This window comes from Schistocerca americana, chromosome 1 (assembly GCF_021461395.2).
Source record: "Schistocerca americana isolate TAMUIC-IGC-003095 chromosome 1, iqSchAmer2.1, whole genome shotgun sequence".
NCBI lineage: Eukaryota > Metazoa > Arthropoda > Insecta > Orthoptera > Acrididae > Schistocerca > Schistocerca americana.
The window spans coordinates 629,815,546-629,838,367 of NC_060119.1; positions in this window are offsets into that span (position 1 = coordinate 629,815,546).

Genomic DNA, 22,822 nt, shown 5'->3' on the forward strand with positions numbered 1-22,822 from the left:
GCCTTACCATGATGTAATCAACGAGTAAATTAAATCTTCCCATATCTCCCGACGTTTTCCAAGTCTACCTCCTCTTCCTGTGATTCTTGAACAGAATATCCGTTAATGTTAACTGAAATTTATTGCAGAACTCAATTAATCTTTTTCCTCTCTCAGTGATACTTCCAAGCCCATATTCTCCCTTAACGCTTTTTCCTGTTCTTTCCCCTACAAGCGCATTCCAATCGCCCTTGACTGCTAGATTTTTTCTCCCTTTACATACTGAATTATCCGTTCAAAATCCTCATATACTGTCTATACCTCTTCATCTTCTACTTGCAGCATCGGCATCTATACCTGCGTTATTGCTGTCGGTGTTCATTTGCTGTCGATTCTGATGAGAACAACCCTATCACTGAAATGTTCACTCTACCTAATTTTCTGTCCTACCTTCGTATGTGTAACGAATACTACTTCCGTTATACCATTTTCTGCTGCTGTAGATATTACCCCAAACTCGTCTGATCAGAAATCCTCGTCTTAATTTCATTTCAGAGACTTACACTACATCTAGATTAAACCTTAGAACTTCCCTTTTCAGATTTTCGTGCTTGCTCATCATGTTCAAATTTCTGACATTCTACACCCCGACTTGTGTAAAGTTACCCTTTCGTTGGTAATCATTTTCTCTTGGTCTCCTTCCTCAGCAGTTCCCTGCCGGAGATCCGAATTCTTATACAGTTTCAAATTTCGCTCAAGGCCACTTTTATGGAAGGCTTAATGGTACTCGCAGCTGCCCTTGCATATCAGTAGTTTTGTTTCCCCCTCCCCCTCACCCAGTTGCCTCAATATACAGGGTGATTCAAAAAGAATACCACAACTTTAGGAATTTAAAACTCTGCAACGACAAAAGGCAGAGCTAAGCACTATCTGTCGGAGAATTAAGGGAGCTATAAAGTTTCATTTAGTTCTACATTTGTTCGCCATTTCAGCCAATAAAGTTTTTGGTCGCTTTTTCTTCGAAGGTGCTACTGTAACTGGACTACAGCATCTGGAGATGTTAGAGAATTGGCTGTTCCCTCAGCTCGAACAAGAAGCACAACAATTCATATTTCAGCAGGATGGAGCGCCACCACATTGGCACTTATCTGTCCGTAACTACCTGAACGTCAACTACCCGAGGCGATGGATCGGCCGCCAGGCAGCCCGTGACAGAGCACTTCATCACTGGCCTCCAAGAAGCCCTGATCTTACCCCCTGCGATTTTTTCTTATGGGGGTATGTTAAGGATATGGTGTTTCGGCCACCACTCCCAGCCACCATTGATGATTTGAAACGAGAAATAACAGCAGCTATCCAAACTGTTACGCCTGATATGCTACAGAGAGTGTGGAACTAGTTGGAGTATCGGGTTGATATTGCTCGTGTGTCTGGAGGGGGCCATATTGAACATCTCTGAATTTGTTTCTGAGTGAAAAAAAAAACCTTTTTAAATACTCTTTGTAATGATGTATAGCAGAAGGTTATATTATGTTTCTTTCATTAAATACACATTTTTAAAGTTGTGATATTCTTTTTGAATCACCCTGTATGATACAGGAGCAAGTACCACGTCACTGCCGAGCAGTGCATATGGAGAGCCGCGGGCAGGATAGCGCATCTATGCGCATCTATACATCGTGCTGCTCAAGTAGCTATGCGTTATACTGCATACACATTATGCATTAATAATTTTTAACACTGTTGATGTTCATTGACGTAAAAAAAAATGTTCCATTCCCGACTTCATACTACAACTTATTTCTTTTTTCCTTTCTAACGTGTCCTGTTTTCATCCTCGGAGTTCAAGCTATCTCCATCATTGGAAATTAGTTCAATCATTTCATTGTTAAAATGTAACAGGCAGAGTTACTGTCTCATTTATAACGTTAGTATGGAAGTATAGATTGAACAGGTCGAAGATAGTAATTATTATCTTAAATCGTATTCGTAGAACATATCAACAAATAAAATCATTTTCACAATTATGATTAAGTTCAAAATTCAAAGACTAAATAGCTTTCTCACAAAGTAAATATTTTTCTTTAACTGGCGGTAGATTTTTCAAATGAATAAATATCATTTACTAGTCACTTTACATAGTAGTCTACGTTTCTTCTCAGCGTCAAAGTGGTCTCTGTACCAGATTTCATTAAAATCGGTTCGGTAGGTTTGTCGTGCAAAGGTAACAGACAAATACGCTTCTGCATTTATAGTATTAAGTATAGATTCAGGCATCCCAATATAAATCAGGACGTCTCGCAGCCTTCTGGTTGTGTTGGAGAGCAATTTTTGTCTGTAATGTACTGATTGAGCCAGATTTACATGGGAATCGATGAACTAAAAACACCCAAAAAACAAAAATCATTATGAAACAGCTGAAATGAAAATTGAACCATATGTTGCTGATATGAATATCAAGTGTTTGCAGTTGATTAGTAGAATACAAATCTGACATTAGATTTTATGAAAGTAAGGTATTTAAAAGTAAATGATTCATTTTTGTTGATGCTGTTATTTAATATTAATCAACACATCGTCGTATTTGATTTTTCTTTTTTGTTACAGAATAGTAGGTTATCTACCATCACTCATTTATCAAAACACAAGAAAAACACCCATCTGTTAAAACTTTAGTACGCCTCTGATGAATTTTATTGCACTTTCGAGGTTTTCATTTCAACCACAATCGTGTGTCTGGCATAATTTTCAAAAACGAAATCAAAAGCGAAAACTCGAATGACTGTACGAGAGCAGATAGAGTAAATGTAATTAAAATAAAGAAGTTTACTCTTGCTGGCGCTGATGAGGCAATCGGGTCCCACCGACCGCCGTGTCATCCTCTGCGCCGTGTCATCCTCTGCCAATGACGTAATCGGACGCGGTGTCAAGGACTATGTGGCCAGCACACCGTTCTCCAAGCCTTTGCCCAGTTTCCTGAGTGTAGAATCGCTACTAATGGAAGGCGTAACTTCTTATTTGGACTCACGTGTTTGTCTTCACTCCGTACCAATACTCATACCAAGGAAAAACCTCTGGCAGTTTCGGGAGTGCAACCTGGGGCCAGCGCAAGGCAATCAGCGCGCTGGCCACCCAGCTATGGTGTCGAACAAATATAAGTCAGGTATTGAAAGAGAAAGATATTTCAAGCAATTTGATGTTGTAGCCGAAGCCGTTTGTTATGGTACAACAAAGCCAAGTTTTATCGTGAATAAAATTTAGGATGTGGAGGGCAAAGGACCCCCTCTCTGAAGGAATGGATAAGATGTTGCATGTAGTGCTCCCAGTCGACCTAAAACGACAATAAGACCAGAAAATACAAATGGATTATGTCACAGTGTCCGTTATGAACGAAACGAAGGAAAAGCTATTGATGTCTGACATTATTTTTATTTTTACTAATCCAGTTTTTCGTGCAGATTTCAAATCTGAAAACAGGTTGCTCTATCACGTCAATTTTTGAGATAACGACAAAATTTTGTTTCTGTATTACACATCACTCATGAGCTTTTTCAGAATAGTTCTCGGTTAATTTTTATGTAAGGCCATAGACTGTCGTCGCACTGCGGCTGAAACTCCAAAGCGTCCTTTGCATACGATTTTCATGCAAACGAAATTTTTTCCATTTTAATTACTACCCGCTTATGTCACATTCCCCATCGAGATAATGAAGGTTTCTATTTGCTAATGCACAGACGTTCTAGGTCTTATTTCAAGCATTTTTTTTAGGTGGGAGTGCAAATATCTCTATTGTTAACCGGGGGGGGGGGGGGGGGGGGGGGGAGGATTATACATTTTCGACCAAAACTATTCAGCATACATGTATACCGATAGTGTGGGAAGATGTTTTATGCAGCCATTGCTATGTTGTTCTTAATGGAGAGCAATTCATTGATATTAATGTTTGAACCCATAAATATGGGCACAACTCTATATGTTCAATTTTAAAACAGGCATCACTTAGCTGGGAAGACATTAGATCTACTGTTCAGGACATTTATGAATAGTTGCTCATATTCGCTGTAGACTGCAATGTGAATCGGCCAAAGCCAAACCTCTTGTTACTATTATTATTGTTATTTTACTAACACTGTGTATCACAACTTGATGGAAAAAAGAGATCCATAATTTCTTTAAAAAAGAAGAATGTGTGTTGGGTTAGATTCGACAGGAGCAGAAAACGAAAGAGTACGTCTTACGAAATTAAAACCAAGATATTTCCTGTGGATGCAAGAGTGTCGCGAAAGACTTTTCCCTTTTTGTAAACAAATGTATCGATTTTTTTCTGTGCTTTCACTCGGATCCAAGATAAATAACATATTTTTGGCTACGTAGTGTTTAATTAAGATTTGAATAACGTATCCAGAATTTTGTAGCAGCAAAGGCTTTTTACTTTCGCTTACGAAAAAACATTATTTTCTTTCAGATTGCGCAAGAATCTACTCTTACACGTGAATTACCTCTTCGACATATCTACAAAAGCATATATATATACACTTACCTCAGTTTTATTTTCTTAAACGAAATTTGTTTTCAGGAACCTTGAGTATCTTTCCTTCATTGTATTATTACACATGACTCGTTTTAAATAACTTGTTAATATCAGGACAAAAATGTTGATAAATTTTAACTCATTCTTTATTCAACACCTTTAAAATCATAGGTTGAAAATATGTGCAGACCAGAAGATACTCAGGTTTTGTCATTGTTGACTACATGTAATAAAAGGAAGCCAACTCCTGTTATGAATTACAATCTTTATGTTAGTCTTACGATAGCAGTTTATAAACGCTTTTATCTCAATTTTATGCCAAGTGCTGCCGATATAACCGGTGCTACATGCTGTCCAGTTCCATGTGTCAAACAACAAGAGAGCTACGAGGAGCAGGACAAATAATGCATTAAGATGAGATTCCATTTAACAAATGACAGACTGGTGTTTTGGAAAATTGCCGTGTCTTTAGGAAATTAAAAGAGAGAACATTGGAGAAGTACTGGTTCATTTCGGATGTAGTTTAGGAGGATTGAAGCAGAGTACATTGCACAAAACAAGGATTTAATTAGAGCTTCAAAAATTACTTTAATTGTAAGAAAGGCAATAGAGAAAGAGAAAATGATGGCAGGGAGGGAGGCATAAGAAAAAGTAATAAAGGGAATTGTGGGTCACGTGTGCTACGCCATAATAATACTTTCTCGTCAAGTTATCTCTGCTGTTTTTTACAATAAGAAGACCTTCAGCGATCAGTTCCTTAGATGAGGCACAAATGTACAAAGCCAACTGCCGGCTTAAAATTATTCATTCAACACTTCCCGCCTTAGAACTGTCCAACGATACCATTGTGCCGCGACAAAGGCTAAAATCACTTGCAGTTTATAGTAGTGCGGTATACAACACATGCTTATTCAGCTGCCGAGTTTATGTTTTACAATCATTTGATTTGTTTCTGTTGATATTCTTTGTTCGATAACCAAATCTGTTGAAATAATAAGCAGAAGTGGTTCATCCACGGTGCACGATTGAACTATATTAAAGAAGTCGGACAATGAATTGAGCTTGTTGGTGACAAGTGTCAGTTTGTGAGCATCCACACCTACATGCACATTTACACGGCTCAAATCACCGAAATGCATGGAGGAGGGTACTTCCAACTGCACCGGTGACCAGCTTTCCTTTCCATTTCGTTCACGTATGGGTGACGGGACAATATTTTTTGAAACGTTTCTATGAGCACTGTAATTAATCTGTCTTGGTAGTCCCTCCGGAAGTCATCCTCGCATAAAGCTGGTTCTTAAAACTTTGTAAGTAGACGTTCACGGGATAGTTTTCCTCGATCTTCAAGCGTCTGCCATTTCACGTTTTGCAGCATCTGAAGGACTCTTTGGGCAGGTCTAAAGCATCGACTGCATCTCCCCGTACCTACTGCAACATACATCCTTCTGAATCTGCTTAGTGTACTCATCTCTTGGTCTCCCTCTATGGTTTTTACCCTCCACGCTGCCCTCCAGTACTAAATTGGTGATCCCTTGATGCCTCAGAACATGTCCTACCAACCGATCCCTTCTTCTAGTCAAGTTGCGCCACAAATTTCTCTTCTCTCCTTTTCTATTCAATACCTCCCCATTAGTTAAGTGATCTACCCATCTAATCTTCAAAATTCTTCTGTAGCACCACATATCGAAAGCTTCTACTCTCTTCTTGTCCAAACTATTTGTCGTCCACGTTACACTTCCATATGTGGGCACACTCCTTACAAATACTTTCAGAAGCGACTTCCTGACACTTAAATCTATATTCAATGTTAACAAATTTCTCTTCTTCACAAATGCTTTCCTTGCCATTGCCAGTCTACATTTATATCCTCTCTACTTCGACCATCATCAGTTATTTAGCTCCCCAAATAGCAAAACTCATATACCACTTTAAGCGTCTCATTTTCTAATCTAATACCCTCAGCATCACCCGATTTAATTCGGCTACATTCCATTATCCTCGTTTCGCTTTTGTTTATGTTCTTATATCCTCCGTTCAAGGCACTGTCCATTCCGTTCAACTGCGTTTCCAGGTCCTCTGCTGTTTCTAACAGAATTACAATGTCATCGGTGAACCTCAAAGTTTTTACTTCTTCTATATGGAATTTAATTCCTACTCCGAATTTTTCTTTTGTTTCCTTTACTGCTTCCTCAACATACAGATTGAATAACATCGGGGATAGGCTACAACCCTGTCTCACTCCCTTCCCAACCACTGCTTCCCTTTCATGCCCTCGACTCTTATGACTGCAATCTGGTTTCTGTACAAATTGTATATAGCCTTTCGCTCCCTGTATTTTACCCCTGCCACCTTCAGAATTTGAAAGAGAGTATTCCAGTCAACATTGTCAAAAGCTTTTTCTAAGTCTACAAATGCTAGAAACGTAGGTTTGCCTTTTCTTAATCTAGCTTCTAAAATAAGTCGTAGGGTCAGCATTGCCTCACGTGTTCCCATATTTCTAGGGAGTCCAATCTGATCTTCCCCGAGGTCGACTTCCACCAGTTTTTCCATTCGTCTGTAAAGAATTCGCGTTAGTATTTTGCAGCCGTGACTTATTAAACTGATAGTTCGGTAATTTTCACATATGTCAACATCTGCTTTCTTTGGGATTGGAATTGTTATATTCTTCTTGAAGTTTGAAGGTATTGCGCCTGTCTCGTACATCTTGCTCACCAGATGGTAGAGATTTGTCATGACTGGTTCCCCCAAGGTCGTCAGTTGTTCCAATGGAATGTTGTCTACTCCGGGGGCCTTGTTTCGGCTCATTTCTTTCAGTGCTCTGTCAAACTCTTCACGCAGTATCATATCTACCATTTCATCTTCATCTACATCCTCTTCCATTTCCATAGTATTGTTCTCAAGTACATTACCCTTGTACATACCCTCTATATACTCCTTCCGCCTTTCTGCTTTCTCTTCTTTGCTTAGAACTGGGTTTCCATCTGAGCTCTTGATATTCATACAAGTGGCTCTCTTTTCTCCAAATTTCTCTTTAATTTTCCTGTAGCCAATATCTATCTTACCCCTAGTGAGATATGCCTCTACATCCTTATATTTGTCCTCTAGCTGTTCCTGCTTAGCCATTTTGCACTTCCTGTCGATCTCATTTTTGAGACGTTTGTACTCCTTTTTGCCTGCTTCATTTACTGCATTTTTATATTTTCTCCTTTCATTTATTAAATTCAATATATCTTCTGTTAACCAAGGATTTTTACTAGCCCTCGTATTTTTACCCATTTGATCCTCTGCTTCTTTCACTATTTCATCCCTCAAAGCTGCCCATTCTTCTTCTACTGTATTTCTTTCCCCCATTCCAGTAAATCTTTCCCTAGTGCTCTCCGTGAAACTCTCTGCAACCTCTGGTTCTGTCAGTTTACCCAGACCCCATTTCCTTAAATTCCGACCTGCAGTTTCTTCAGTTTTTATATACAGATCATAACCAATAGATTGTGGTCAGAGTCCACATGTTCCCCTGGAAATGTCTTACAATTTAAAACCTGGTTCCTAAATCTCTGTCTTACCATTATATAATCTATCTGAATCCTTCAAGTATCTTCAGGCCTCTTCCATGTATACAACCTTCTTTTATGATTATTGGACCAAGTGTTAGCTATGATTAAGTTATGCTCTGTGCAAAATTCTAGCAGACGGCTTCCTCTTTAATTTCTTACCTCCGTTCCATATTCACCTACTACGTTTCCTTCTCTTCCGTTTCCTACTATCGAATTCCAGTCACCCATGACTATTAAAATTTCGTCTCCCTTCACTATCTGAATAATTTCTTTTATCTCTTCATACATTTCATCAATTTCTTCATCATCTGCAGAGCTAGTTGGCACATCAAGTTGTACTGTGGTAGGCGTGGGAGTAGTGATAGTCAAAATTACTTGCATGTAGGAGGCGTAGGAAGCAAGTTAAGTTATGTTTATTTTATTTTTAGAAAGAAAGTGATTAGTTAAACTTAAAGTGTAATGTATATATCATTTGGGATTTCTGCCACTGGCCATTGTAACTTCTCTCGTTCCTTGTTTGTGTGCCGGCTGACTCCGACAGTAGGGGACGCAATAATGTTAACCATGGGTCGAATAAATGTGTGGCCATTCGTACTGCGCGTATTTTTATATTCAATATCGTCTGTGCTGTTTCATACGGCGTTCCACACAAGTGAGCAAAATTCTAGGATAGATAGTACGAGGGTTTTAAGCATTCTTGTTTGTAGACAATATGAATTTTCCAAGTATTCTATCAGTGAAACAAAGTCTGCCAGCTGTTTTACCTACGACCGAGCCTATGTGATCGATCTACACTACCCGAAAAAAATTAATACACCCTTTTAGGGGCCGGCCGCGGTGGTCTAGCGGTTCAGGCGCTCAGTCCGGAACCGCGGGACTGCTACGGTCGCAGGTTCGAATCCTGCCTCGGGCATGGATGCGTGTGATGTCCTTAGGTTAGTAAGGTTTAAGTAGTTCTAGGTTCTAGGGGACTGATTACCACAGATGTTAAGTCCCATAGTGCTCAGAGCCATTTGAACACCCTTTTAGAGGTTTCCAGTACACTTAAGATATATTGTTCCCGGCAGAGGTTCGAGTCCTCCCTGGGGCATGGGTGTGTGTGTTTGTCCTTAGGATAATTTAGGTTAAGTAGTGTGTAAGCTTAGGGACTGATGACCTTAGCAGTTAAGTCCCATAAGATTTCACACACACACATTTATTGTTGCGACAGTGCATATTGACTACATGAAACGATTATATTTGCAGATCACTAACGCACGTGGTTCTGAGGTATCAGCTGTTGACACTTGATGAAACACCCACATTAGTAATTGGCATAGCCTCCATGGACGACAATGCAGGCGCTGACTCTGGCAGCCAGTCGATCGTACAGATGGGAAATAGTTTCTGGGATACGTTATGCCATGCCTACTTGACCTGTTCATGAAATTCTGTAAGAGTTGTTGGTTGACGAGTCGCAAAAGTCACTTCCCTTCTCTTCATATCTCCTGTCCAAGGAAGTTCCTGCATGTCTTGCTGAGCACGTTGAGTTTCACGGGCATTGTGTGGGCGATCATTATCCTGTTGGAACAACACATCACCTCCCTGTTGCAAGAACGGCAAATTAAGGAGCCTAACAACATATTGCACGTATGGAGCGCTGATTAGCGTCCGCCCAGAAACACCACATGTCAGCGAGAGCTGTTGCTTAACGCACCCAAGACCATAAGCCCTACGTTGGGGCCAGTGTGTCTTGGACGAATTCACTCTACTAGAGAGCGCTCACCAGGTCTACGTAGCAAGCGGAAACGACCATCGCTTTCATGCAAGGGAGAATCTGCTTTCATCGCTACAGACCATGGCATACCATTCTATCTTCAAACTGATACTCTTATGGCGCCAGTCGAGCCGTGCACGTCGATGCTGTGACTTGAGTGGAATACGGGACAGAGGTGTGTGTGCGGCCGCAGTCCCACTGCTAATAACTGTTGATACATCTGGGCTCACAATTCCTCTTACCTGTACTGTGGCTGGCGTACAATCTTACACTGCTGCCCTTACAATACGATGATCCTGACTGGCGTCTGTGCTGCACGGTCCCCCAGAAAGTCCTCAATGTGTGTGCGAATGTTCACGTAACCACTGACACCAGGACTTACAATTTGTGAGGCAGTTCTCCGAAAGAACCATCTCGCCACTAGGAAGGTCACAATCTGACCCCTTTCAGACTCGCTCAGTTGGCTGTAGGCAGCAAGAGTGCATCTCCGTGGCATGGCTGCCTACTTTCTTCACAAATTCGCACCGCACTAGTCCTTCTGTTTGTGAGCATTCCCTATGAAGGATAGACACAGATGGCGTTCTGGTAACAATGTGACTACTCTGTCTGTTAGCGGACCGTACTGAAACCAGTATCAGTCAGTACATCTACTGTTCTCAGGTTGGCATATTCCGCCGCGCGGGATTAGATGAGCGGTCTAAGGCGCTGCAGTCATGGACTGTGCGGCTGGTCCCGACGGAGGTTCGACTCCTCCCTCGGGCATGGGTGTGTGTGTTTGTCCTTAGGATAATTTAGGTTAAGTAGTCTGTAAGCTTAGGGACTGATGACCTTAGCAGTTAAGTCCCATAAGATTTCACACACATTTGAACATTTTTTTGGCATATGCCGTCATCGGATCAAAATCGACGTCGTCTTTTCGGGTGTAGTATTTCTTTCCTGCAGTATATTTCATATTCCTGTTAACTGTGACAACTAGATATTTCCATGAATTTGCCGACTGCTGTTGTGGCTTCCTGATAATTTAGTCACAGAATACTACGCAATTTTGTTTTATGAGGTGTACGATTTTACACTGCTGAAGATTTGAAAGTACACTGCTCAACATAATTAAAGGGTCACTTTTTCGGACACTGCGACACAGAAGTTTTAAATTGGGCTGAAAGTCGTGCGCGACCTTCCTCTGTAATGGAGCAACAGCGTGGCGCCCTGAGACGACACCCTCGGGCTCGCCGACGCCCCCTGCAAGTTGTCGACACGCGCGGGAGAAATGAACATAACTCAGTAGTCTGTGTGAAGCGTCAGGTGGGTTAACGATGTCACGTCGGCACCAAATTTCACCACAATTCTGCCCATCGCCACTGCGGACGTATCACACGGTGGAAAAGTCGTTACACGCCTTTTACGCAGGTTTCACCTTTCTCTTGAGGGGTCTGCGATGGGGGTCACAGCTACGACGAACACCCATGAAATCACGCAGTTTTCTTATCGGTGGCCGAGGAAAACATTTCAGACACACCGCCCCTCGGAAGTTGCACGAAAAAGCTTCAGGAGGTGGCATAAATGGTATCATTGAAACAAACCCTTTCCTTCAGGCGTCAATTCCCACACATTTCACAGTCGAAAACGACGGTTCGCAGTTCGATGACCAATAGGATGGCAACTTTAGACACTGCTGACTGCTAATACTTCTCGGACGATTCAGTCCTCCCGTAAGGACATCGTGAGCCAGGACCCCACTGAAAATGATCGCTCCTCTTTGGAATGTAGCGAGACCGCAATTTTCGCACTGGTGTACAGTGTGGAACCACTAGGAGCATTGAAACCACTCGACGAAAACTGAACGTCATCCGAAGCATCAAGCGGTGATATGCTTTTTCAGTCCTTCTGTTACATGCACTTCTGCGGTGTCATCCCGATGGGTGGGAGAGTGGTGCGACATTGACACGTGCTTAAATGAAACAGCAAAAATATTCATATACAGAGACAACGACTCACTAATTTCTAGGAGCCGATGTGACAGGCAATTATTTAGACACCACTTGATCTGAAAGGCGCTGCGTCACTGAACTAGCGCCTCCTGGCCACATGCAGAAGCTAGGGGGTGTTGAAAAGGATGCCTGTTACATTGTCATCTAGGAATCAGTGAGTAGCTGTCCCTGTATAGGAACACTTTCAAAGTGCCGATTAATGTTGTGCGGGGGGTTGGGGGGGGGGGGGGGGCACTGCTACGGAACTGGGGCGGTCTTAGAGGTACCCCTTGGTGTTTTATCCATACACTTGTCAATGTCACACTTCCCCGTGATCACGCCAAAGGGAAGGACCGAAATAGAAGAGGAGGAAAAATATAAATACCCTTTGCTGCTTCGGTTCGGTTCACCGTTTTGAACGGTCCTTCGTGGTTCCACCTTGAACACCAGAGCGGAAATTGCGGTCGCGGTTCGTTCAAAGGAGGTGCGGTCACGTTGAGTGGGTTCCTGGCACACGATGTCCTTAGAGGAGGGTTGAATCACCGGGGAGGGTGTTGGCAGTCTCAGAGGTTGTCAAGAACGTCGTCACACTGCGAACCGTCTTTCACACAGCGAAAAGTATGGGAATCAACTGCCCAAGGAAAGTGGTGGTCTCATTGAAGCCCTTCATTCCATCCTGAGGCCTTTTCGTGTCCATTCTGAAAGGCGATGTGTCGGAAGCTTTTACCTCGGCCGCGCATTAGAAAACTGCGAGACTTCAACGATGCGATAGGCGTCGCGTTTCTGTCTTCCATAGCATAGACATCATCATGAATAGTAGTGTTAAGCATTGGTACGATGGGCTGTGACGACATTACCATCGTGTGACGCATTCACAATGGCGCTGGGAAGAATCTTGGTGAAATTTGGGTCAGTGTGACATCCTTAACCCACCTTCCACCTCACATGAACTTCTGAGCTCCGGCCCTTTTTTTCGCTGTTGCCGACAACTCATTGAAGCGTCGCCGAGCTCGGGGGTGATGTCACAGGACGCCACGCTTTTGAATCGTTACAGAGGAAGACTTGAGACACCTTTGAGCCAAATGTCAAGTTTTTGTGTCGCAATACCAGACAGTTGCAGGATTCAAAAAAGTGACCATTTGATTGTGTTGCATAGTGTAGTTGGCGATCTGTCACTCCCATAAATATTATCGAGATCTGAGTGAATGTTTGTGCAACTTCTTTTGTCAGTATTTCATTAACGATTGCTGCAGTATCTGCGAAATGCATAAGGTCACCACTAATAGCTTCCGCAGTGACTTTAACAGACAATACAAACAGCGAGGCCCCAACACACTTCCCTGGGGCGCGATGAAAGTTACGCCTAGATCTTTCAATGACTCTTCATTAAAGATGAGATAATGCGTCAACCACACCAAGAAATCCGCTGCCTAGACACACATCTGCCTTGATACTTCATACGATCGTACTTACTACACTACTGGCCTTTAAAATTGCTACACCACGAAGATGGCGTGCTACAGACGCGAAATTTAACCGACAGGAAGAAGATGCTGTGATACGCAAATGATTAGCTTTTCAGAGCATTCACACAAGGTTGGCGCCGGTGGCGACACCTACAACGTGCTGACATGAGGAATGTTTCCAACCGATTTCTCATACACAAACAGCAGTTGACCGGCGTTGCCTGGTGAAATGTTGTTGTGATGCCTCGTGTAAGGAGGAGAAATGCCTACCATCACGTTTCCGACTTTGATAAAGGTCGGATTGCAGCCTATCGCGATTGCGGTTTATCGTATCGCGACATTGCTGCTCGCGTTGTCGAGATCCAATGACTGTTAGCAGAATATGGAATCAGTGGGTTCAGGAGGGTAATACGGAACGCCGTGCTGGATCCCAACGGCCGCGTATGACTAGCAGTCGAGATGAAAGGCATCTTATCCGCATGGCTGTAACGGATCGTGCAGCCACATGTCGATCCCTGAGTCAACAGATGGGGACGTCTGCAAGACAAAAACCATTTGCACGAACAGTTCGACGACGTTTGCAGCCGCATGGACTATCCGCTCGGAGACCATGGCTGCGGTTACCCTTGACGCTGCATCACAGATAGGAGCGCCTGCGATGGTGTACTCAACGACGAACCTGGGTGCACGATGGCAAAAAGATGAATCCAGGCTCTGTTTACAGCACCATGATGGTCGCATCCATGTTCGGCGACATCGCGGTGTACGCTCATTGGAAGCGTGTATTCGTCATTGCCATACTGGCGTATTACCCGGCGTGATGGTATGGGGTGCCATTGGTTACACGTCTCGGTCACCTCTTGTTCACATTGACGGCACTTTGAACAGTGGACGTTACATTTCAGATGTGTTACGACCCGTGACTCTACCCTTCATTCGATCCCTGCGAAACCCTACATTTCAGCAGGATAATGCACGAAAGCATGTTGCAGGTCCTGTACGGGCCTTTCTGGATACAGAAAATGTTGGCCAGCACATTCTCCAGATCTCACACCAATTGAAAACGTCTGGTCAATGGTGGCCGAGCAACTAGCTCGTCACAATATTGCAGTCACTACTCTTGATGATCTGTGGTATCGTGCTGAAGCTGCATGGGCAGCTGTACCTGTACACACCATCCAAGCTCTTTTTGACTCAATGCCCAGACGTATCAAGGCCGTTACTATGGCCAGAGGTGGTTGTTCTGGGTGCTTATTTCTCAGGATCTATGTACTCAAATTGAGTGAAAATGTTATCACATGTTAGTTCTAGTATAATATATTTGTCCAATGAATACCTTTTTATCATCTGCATTTCTTCTTGGTGTAGCAGTTTTAATGGCCAGTAATGTATTGTTTGCGTAAGTATGGTACTCAATCTGATGCGTTTTGGAATGTAAGAAATACTAAATCTACCTTACTGTCTTGATCCATGGTTTTCGGGATGTTATTTGAGAAAAGCGTGAAATGAGTTTCGTTACACCGATGTCTTGTGAATCCATCTGATTAGCATGTAGGAGATCATTCAGTTCCAGGTACTTCATTACGTTTGAGCTCGGAATATGTTCTAAGATTCTAGTACATGTGGATACGAAAGCTACCGGGCGGCAGTTTGCAGGACAATTTGTGTGAACATCTTGAGAAGGGAATGGAAAATAAGAGACCTCTCTCTCCACTTTTAGAAGTAGTATATTAATCACATTAAGTGGAACGATTGTACTTCATATTAGCAAGGAAAAATGTAAGGAGAAATGCAGTGAAGCAAGATCCTCATGTGTCGAGAGAGTAGCTAAAGAGATAAACGTTAAGCAACACAAAATAAATTTTGATCTTCTCGTGCAAGACGCGAATAGATATCACGTATACAGATATTTCAAACACCGAAAAGAACCTATGACATATAAGAGTCTTACCACAATTGTTTGGACCGCACGTTTGGGATTATAAGAACTTAAGTTGTCACAGGTTCCAGGCATAACCTAACTTAAAGGGAGGTGCTCTCTACTCCATCGCTGTATCACGTGTTACGTATAAGCAATGCGTGACCGTGTACTGGCCATTGCATCAGATGTTGCGTGTTAGACAGGATACGGGTTATTCTAGATGCATCGTTCACTGGTGGGTTATTTGCACAAATTGCCAGACGCTTCCGATCGATACTTAATACTGACTCGCTTCATACATTTATTAATCACGAGTTAGTTCACAGAAGCGCACTAGAAAACTCTTTGAAACCGCCAATTTTGAAAATTACAGACAGAGTCAATTACTCGCCACATTGCACCCGTACCAATGGCTGCAGATGGCGTCGCAGTGGTCACGGAATGGACAAAAATCCGACACTTAAAAATTTACTTACTTGTTTAAAAGTCCAACCGTGTTATTTGCTTACTGAGAGCAACTTAATCACATAATTTATTACCAAAGAAACCACATAACAGAAATAAAAAACTAAAAGAAACATCTACACTGTCATGGAATGATGTAACATTCAATATTTGGTCGGTTTCTTTTGGAAACAGAGTGAAAAATCAGGTAGAGCAAGAAAATGAGTCCTCCACGTCTCTAAATGTGAATGATTTGTTAACAGAGTGCCACACCAAACAGCGAGTTAACATCCCTAGAATTTGGGTGAGTGGGAAAAGTAGACTTCTGGCCGTTATATTTTCTGGGATCTTCCTCAGTGTGCTATGCAACTCTTTGCAAAAAGTATGATCTCTCAAGATGTGTCCGTCGTCATTTTGAAGATCTTTTGCACCCAAAACTTCCTGTTTTATTTTTTATTAACGTTTAACGATCTTCATACAACTATTCTACATACTTGCGAAGTATCTCTCATAACTAATTTTCCATTATGCAATTCAATAGTTTTCATTTGCAAAAGATATATGTGTATATATCTTAATGTTTTTAAACATCGCATTTGACATTCTTTTACAATGTTTGCGTACGGCAAGTACCAGTTGTGAGGGTGGTCACTTCTAAATTTTCTATTCATGGCAGATCGTCGAAATGTTTAACAAATGTTATAATTCTCGGAGAACTTTGTAAACTTTTTCGATATCATCATCCATTACCGAGACCCAGATATTCAAAAATGCAGTACTTAAACATAAAACCAAAAAACCTGGCTTTCAGCCGTTTTCACACTATGCGACTGTGAGTTAACTAGCATTGCGCTCTCATTTAAATGTATGACCGAAAGATTCAGCCTACAGGAATTGTGAAACGAACCCTGTCGTGCAGGACCGCGTGCCACAAAGGGCACAGATTCACCACGAGATGGTGAAGTTCACAGGCCTCTATTGTTTATTGAGGCCTAAGCGATATAGTGTGCAAGTGAAACAGACGAGAACCTACATCGTAGAGCAACCCAGTAGAAGGCTTTTGTCGCCAAGGAGACGTAGCAGTGTTAAATATGGTGGACCTAGATCGGCTATAAAGGGAAGCATTTATGAAAACTATTACTTCTGTAGTAATGCAGGGAATCAAGCCACAGTAATTTTAATCTGCCATCCTCCATAAATTTTCATGGTGATCCAAATAGAACTTGGATATTGATCATATGTATAATAGTTTAGGATTTACTGTTAAAGTGAAATTAACAAGTTTTGTAACAAAGACCTGAATGCTAAAATCTGAACGCTTTGGTCGATCTTAACGATCGACATTTCATATAGAACTGCATCATTAAAATGACAAACGTTGTAAATATCAACTGTGTAACTTTATTTGTTTAAAAGATACAGTAAATTTAAATCATCAGTATTTTCAGTTAAGCATCAGATCATTTCCTCCACACAAAACACATTGAACGATGGCAGCCTGATGCCTTATATTTGTTGTAAAGTTTAGTGCACAATAGTTACTTTTGTTCTTTATTTATTTATCTAAAAGTACAATGGTGCAAGGCTACTGGCCATGACATTCAAAGTTAAGAAGGAAATTTTATTGGTTTTATGTGAAAGAATTTAAAATTTATTGTGTAATAGATATTATTGTTACTTTACTTAGAAACTTGAAAGTGGCCAAGCTTTGATTATTTAAATATGTTAAAATGTAAAATAATGTAGAATAAGCTGTGGCCAATCAGATGGACGGCTTCAGGAAAGGAAACTGCGCTAGTCACTTGAGCGAAGATGTGCAGCGCGCGGCAAACGTGGCCGGGGACGGACAGAGGAACAGCTCTGGTCTAGACACCAAAGGGGACAATTCGACTTGAGACACCAAAGGATACGTACATTTGGGATGTAGACGCGAAAGCGGACGGTCGGACTTTGGACAGCTAGGAAGTGAAACGACTTAGAAAATTTCGCGTTGTGTGGTATCGTTGGACTTAGTCTCTGAGAGGTGAGCAGCCTCGCGCCTGGTGTGAACTCAAACTTTTCGTGAAGATAGCGAAGTGGAATATTAAACTTGTATTTCGTAATGAGAGTGTGTATGATCGAACTGTGTCAAATGGATATGGGCTCGAGTGTAATAGTAATTCTAAATACGACCACTTTCACTATTAGTTTGGTTTCTGAATAAAAATTATTCTAACCAAATGGCAACTGTGTGGCCTGCATGATTTATGGTTTGTTAATTTAGTTCCCGATATTATTATTAATGTTATTGTGTGCTATTTAACTTTGTATTTCGCATGCTTGCCATCAGGCAGACAATTTAATCAAAGGGTAACAAGTATCGAATTTAGGGCGTGTAATGCGACACGTGCTGCTCAACCTCTAGACGAGTTTGAGCCAAGACATTTCGGCGAAGAGGAACCGCATCTGAGCCCGAACATCTTTGGGATGTTAGCTCGCAGTCTTTAATTATCTAAATAGGTAACAATCTAAATAACTCAAATTTTTACTGTACATTAAACTTTCATCTAAAAACACCATTATATCTGTTCGACAATCTATTATCAAGAGGCACCGTCAAAACCATGCTATTTGGTACTAAAGGTATCAATTGTAGGGATGGTTACTTTTATAATTTCTATTCATGACAAATCGTCGAAATTTTTACCATATGTTCTTATGATGATGTTCTCTGGAAAACTTGTAACTTTTTTCTATATCTTTTCCGTTACAAAAAAAAAGCGGTTCAAAGTTACCGTTCTTATGAACGTAAAATATGGTCTCACTGTCGAGTCTAAAGCGTATATGTAGTTTCAACCGACTAGTGAACACATTAAATGGATTCCAGGGTCATCACAAGGACAATGAATTTAGCAAACAACGGTTTTTGTCAGCATTTTTTCGCCTATACAACTTTATGGCGTGCTGTCTCTGTATAATGGGCTTTTCACGACTATACAAATTGACCCTAAGAGTTACTGCAGTAACAAAAGATGGGCTAAAAAGGGTCTTAACATGCCTGAGAAGAACTTAAAGTATTCAAAACTGAAAAGACTACAAATTTAGGAAAATATCTCTAATGACGTTTTTACTTTTTGAAGAAAGAAATCTTATGTCAGGATTTTTCGATGAACTGCGATCGATGAGCAACGTAAAGCAAACGATTTTGTGTTAATATTATACTATACATACTTATTTAGTGTTTATATGGCAAAGAAAATGGTACACCTGCCTAATATCGTGTGGGGCTCCTGCGAGCACGCAGAAGTGCCGCAACACGATGTGGCATGGACTCGATGTATGAAGTAGTGTTGGAGGAAATTGACACCACGAATCCTGCAGGGCTGTCCATAAATCCGTGAGAGTACAAGGGGGTGGACATCCCTTCTGAACAGCACGTTGCAAGGAATCCCAGATACGTTCAGTAATGTTCATGTCTGGAGAGTTTTGATGGGCATCGGAAGTGTTCAAACTCAGAAGAGTGTTCCTGGAGCCACTCTGCAGCTATTCTGGACGTATGTGTTGTCACATTGTCCTGCTGGAATTGCCCAAGTCCGTCGGAATGCACACTGGACATGAAAGGATGCAGGTGATCAGACAGGATGTTTACGTACGTGTTACCTGTCAGCGTCGTATCTAGACGTATCAGGGGTCCCATATCACTCCATCTGCACATGCCCCACACCATTACAGAGCCTCCACGAGCTTGAACAGTCCCCTGCTGATACGCAAGGTCCATGAATTCATGAGGTTGTCTCTAGACTCGTACACGCCCATCCGTTCGATTCAATTTGACTCAAGACTCATCCGACCAAGCTATATGCTTCGAGTATCAACAGTCCATTATCGGTGTTAACGGGCCCAGGCAAGGCGTAAGGCTTTGTGTAGTGCAGTCATCAAGAATAAACTAGTGGGCCTTCGGCTCCGAAAGCCCATATCGATGATGTTTCGTTGAATGGTTCACACACTGACACTTGTTGACGGGCCAGCATTGAAATCTGCAGCAATTTGCGGAAGGGATGCTCTTCTGTCACGTTGAACGATTCTCTTCAGTCGTCGTTGGTCCTGTACTTAAAGAATCTTTTTCCGCCGCAGCGATGTCGGAGATTTGACGTTTTACCGGATTCCTGATATTCACGGGACACTTGTGAAATGGTCGTACGGGAAAATCCCCACTTCATCACTACCTCGGAGACGCTTTCTCCCATCGTTCGTGCACACACCACGTTCAATCTCACTTGTGTCTTGATAACCCCCCGTCGTAGCAGCAGTAACCGATCTAACTGCGCCAGACACTTGTTGTCTTACACAGGCGTTGACCGCAGCGCCGTATTGTGCTTGTTTACATCTCTCTGTATTTGAATACGCGTGGATATACCAGTTTGTTTGGCTGTTCAGTGTAGTAATGCACCTGCAATATATTGGACCGTGCGAATTTTATGCGTTTCGGCTATTCTATACCTACATACAGACAACGCCTTTGAGTACGCATGCCTATGCCAGTTTCTTTGTCGCGTCAGTCTATGTATAAGTATATAAATGTGTCGTAGTACATAAAAAAATTGTCAAAATTTTACTGTCTTCAAAATTCGGTTCAGAGAAGCAGCACATCCGGCTGTAGGAGAACACGTTTCTGTTTAGAAGGATCTGACAAAAAAGTGGGGATCCAGTGGGCTCAATCCTCATTCCGCCTTCCGCACCAAACATTTTGGTATGTGAGGCTATTCGCCCTCTTTTTTACTGACAGAGAATAGCAGATAGACAGGGAAGATAGAAGAGAGAGGAGACACTGCCAGTGGGAGAGGAAGAGTGGTGATGCAGTAATGGTGCAAGAGAGAAAGTGGCAGTGAAAATGAAAGGGAGGTAGATGAAGGCAATAGCAATAAAAGTCAAAGAGATAGGAGACATTGATGGTCAGGGAGAAACTCAGGCAGTAAAAGAGAAACGTAGACGAATGGAACTAGAAGCAATGGGACCAAAAGACAGAGCAGACAGTGGAAGTGGAAAACAGGTGAGTGGAGATCACATGTAGGCTCTGGGGGTCTGGATCCTCCCATACAGGTGAAAACGTAGGCCCTGGGGTCGGCGCATTTTGGAACGAAATTTTAATCACGTGAGTATAAGGAAAACATAAGTTAGAGCCTCCATAATCTTTCAGCTGAAGAGGCATCTCGGAGATAGTGGCAGTGGGAAAAAAAGGCAGAAGGAGACAGTGTAAGTGAGACAGAAGACAGTAGCAATGGGACGTACCGTATCTAATTGGGAGACAAAGGAGACAGCGGGAGACAGACACACGTAGACAGTGGAATTGAGAGGGAGATCCTGACAATGGGTATGATGACTTAACCACAGAGAGAGACTGAATAAAATTATTTAGAGTATTGAATTTTAAAAGAGCACGAGTATGTACGTATGTCAAAAAGAAGGCGAGGTAAGGATTGACGCAACTGGTTCCCCCCCTTTTTTGTCAGATTCTTTTAAAGAGGAATATATTCTTCTTCTTTGTACTTCGATAGGCGAAATTTTCCGCTGGTTAGTTTTGTACTGGAGGGTCGAAAATATTATATAGTCGAAGTTTTCTTCTTCTTTATTACTGATATAGGGGATTGCTTTAACTTTTTTCAGAGCTCGTGGATTTGACATTTATCGTGAATTAATAACTTGTACATAGCTGACATTTCACATCATACGCTTATAATGCAGTAGGTAAACCACGGAAAAGAGGATATCACAATGCTCTGATTCATGAGATTTGATAAATTGATTTTCGGCTGCCAATAGTTCTACACATTAACATTGAATATTCTTGGTGAGGAAGCATAATAATTATGAATTCAGATAATTTTATAGATCCCTAGCCAGAATAACCACCGTTGCATATTAGGATGTATGACTGTGCTGAAGTTACATGCATTAAATAATTACTTTTTCTCTGCTACACTTCGCAAAACCTTAAACATTGATATGTAGATGAATTTTTCATGACAGGAACAATTTTTCATGACAGGAGCAGATGCCACCCCATCCGAACCTACAAGTAGTAGGGCGGCGAACGAGATAGAACCTTGCAAATGGTATACACATCATCGTGCACAGACAGCAGTGCTTTTAGTGCGTCTAAGTCACATGACTGGCAATGGGAACTTAAGAAACACCTACACGTGATGGGTGACGAGGAAGAAGCCCCTAACTGTATACTATGCAGAAAGTCGGATGAAACCATACGGCATCTAATCTTTCAATGCGAAGCGTTAGAGAGCAAAAGACACAGAATATTCGGATCATTATGAACCTGAAGAAATTGTGTCTAATAAGGAATTACTTTTTAAGGGTATCGGTGCGGGAGACAGTGGGCTAGGGTCACTACTGATTTTGTCTGCCTACAGACTAGCATTATACACAACTAATCCGATGGCGATACGATGTAGTTGATGGTGGTGGTATCGTGGTACCTGCATTCTGAGAACAATAGTATGTAAACGATCATTTGATGAAATGGTTACAGCAGCCCCACATTTACACTGTTGTACTTCAATGTGGATATAGATAAGAAAAATTCCGTCTTTTGCAACGAATGTTTATTTTATTTCTAACCAAACATTCAGCTGCAAAAGACGGAATTTTCCTGACTACATGGCTGATGTAATTGAAGCAGCAACTGAGGAAAAATAGCTGTAAATATCAAAAATATTGGTATGAATACGTTTACATAGTCGTGATAACTGTTCTACTGATTTGTAAGTGAAAACTAGCTTCAGCGTTTTCGACCTCGAGAAATCCCTCATTGTGGATCTATAAACGGAATAAGGTAAAGAAAGAAGTATGGCGATATTATTCACTCAGGAGTGAAATCAGTATGAAGAGCAGCCACGTTAAAGCCAAATGGTTGCTGGAAACTTGTGAAGGAATCAATATAAACTATCACAGGAAGAACATACTTAGCGTATAGAAAACTAAAAAAAAAAAAGCTTTCAGTTAAATTAAAAGCAGGGAATCAACATTAAGAGTGTAGAAGGAATTCAGCTGTTAAACCTAGTGGAGAGACCAAACAGGTGGGAGCATTGTATTGGATACTTCCACGAGGGGAAGGGTCTACCTGCTGACCTGACAGAAGATGAAATGGATGTCGATTTGCATTCGTGTCCCTAGCAAGTATGATATACAGAATAATAAGAAGAAAATTGAGTCG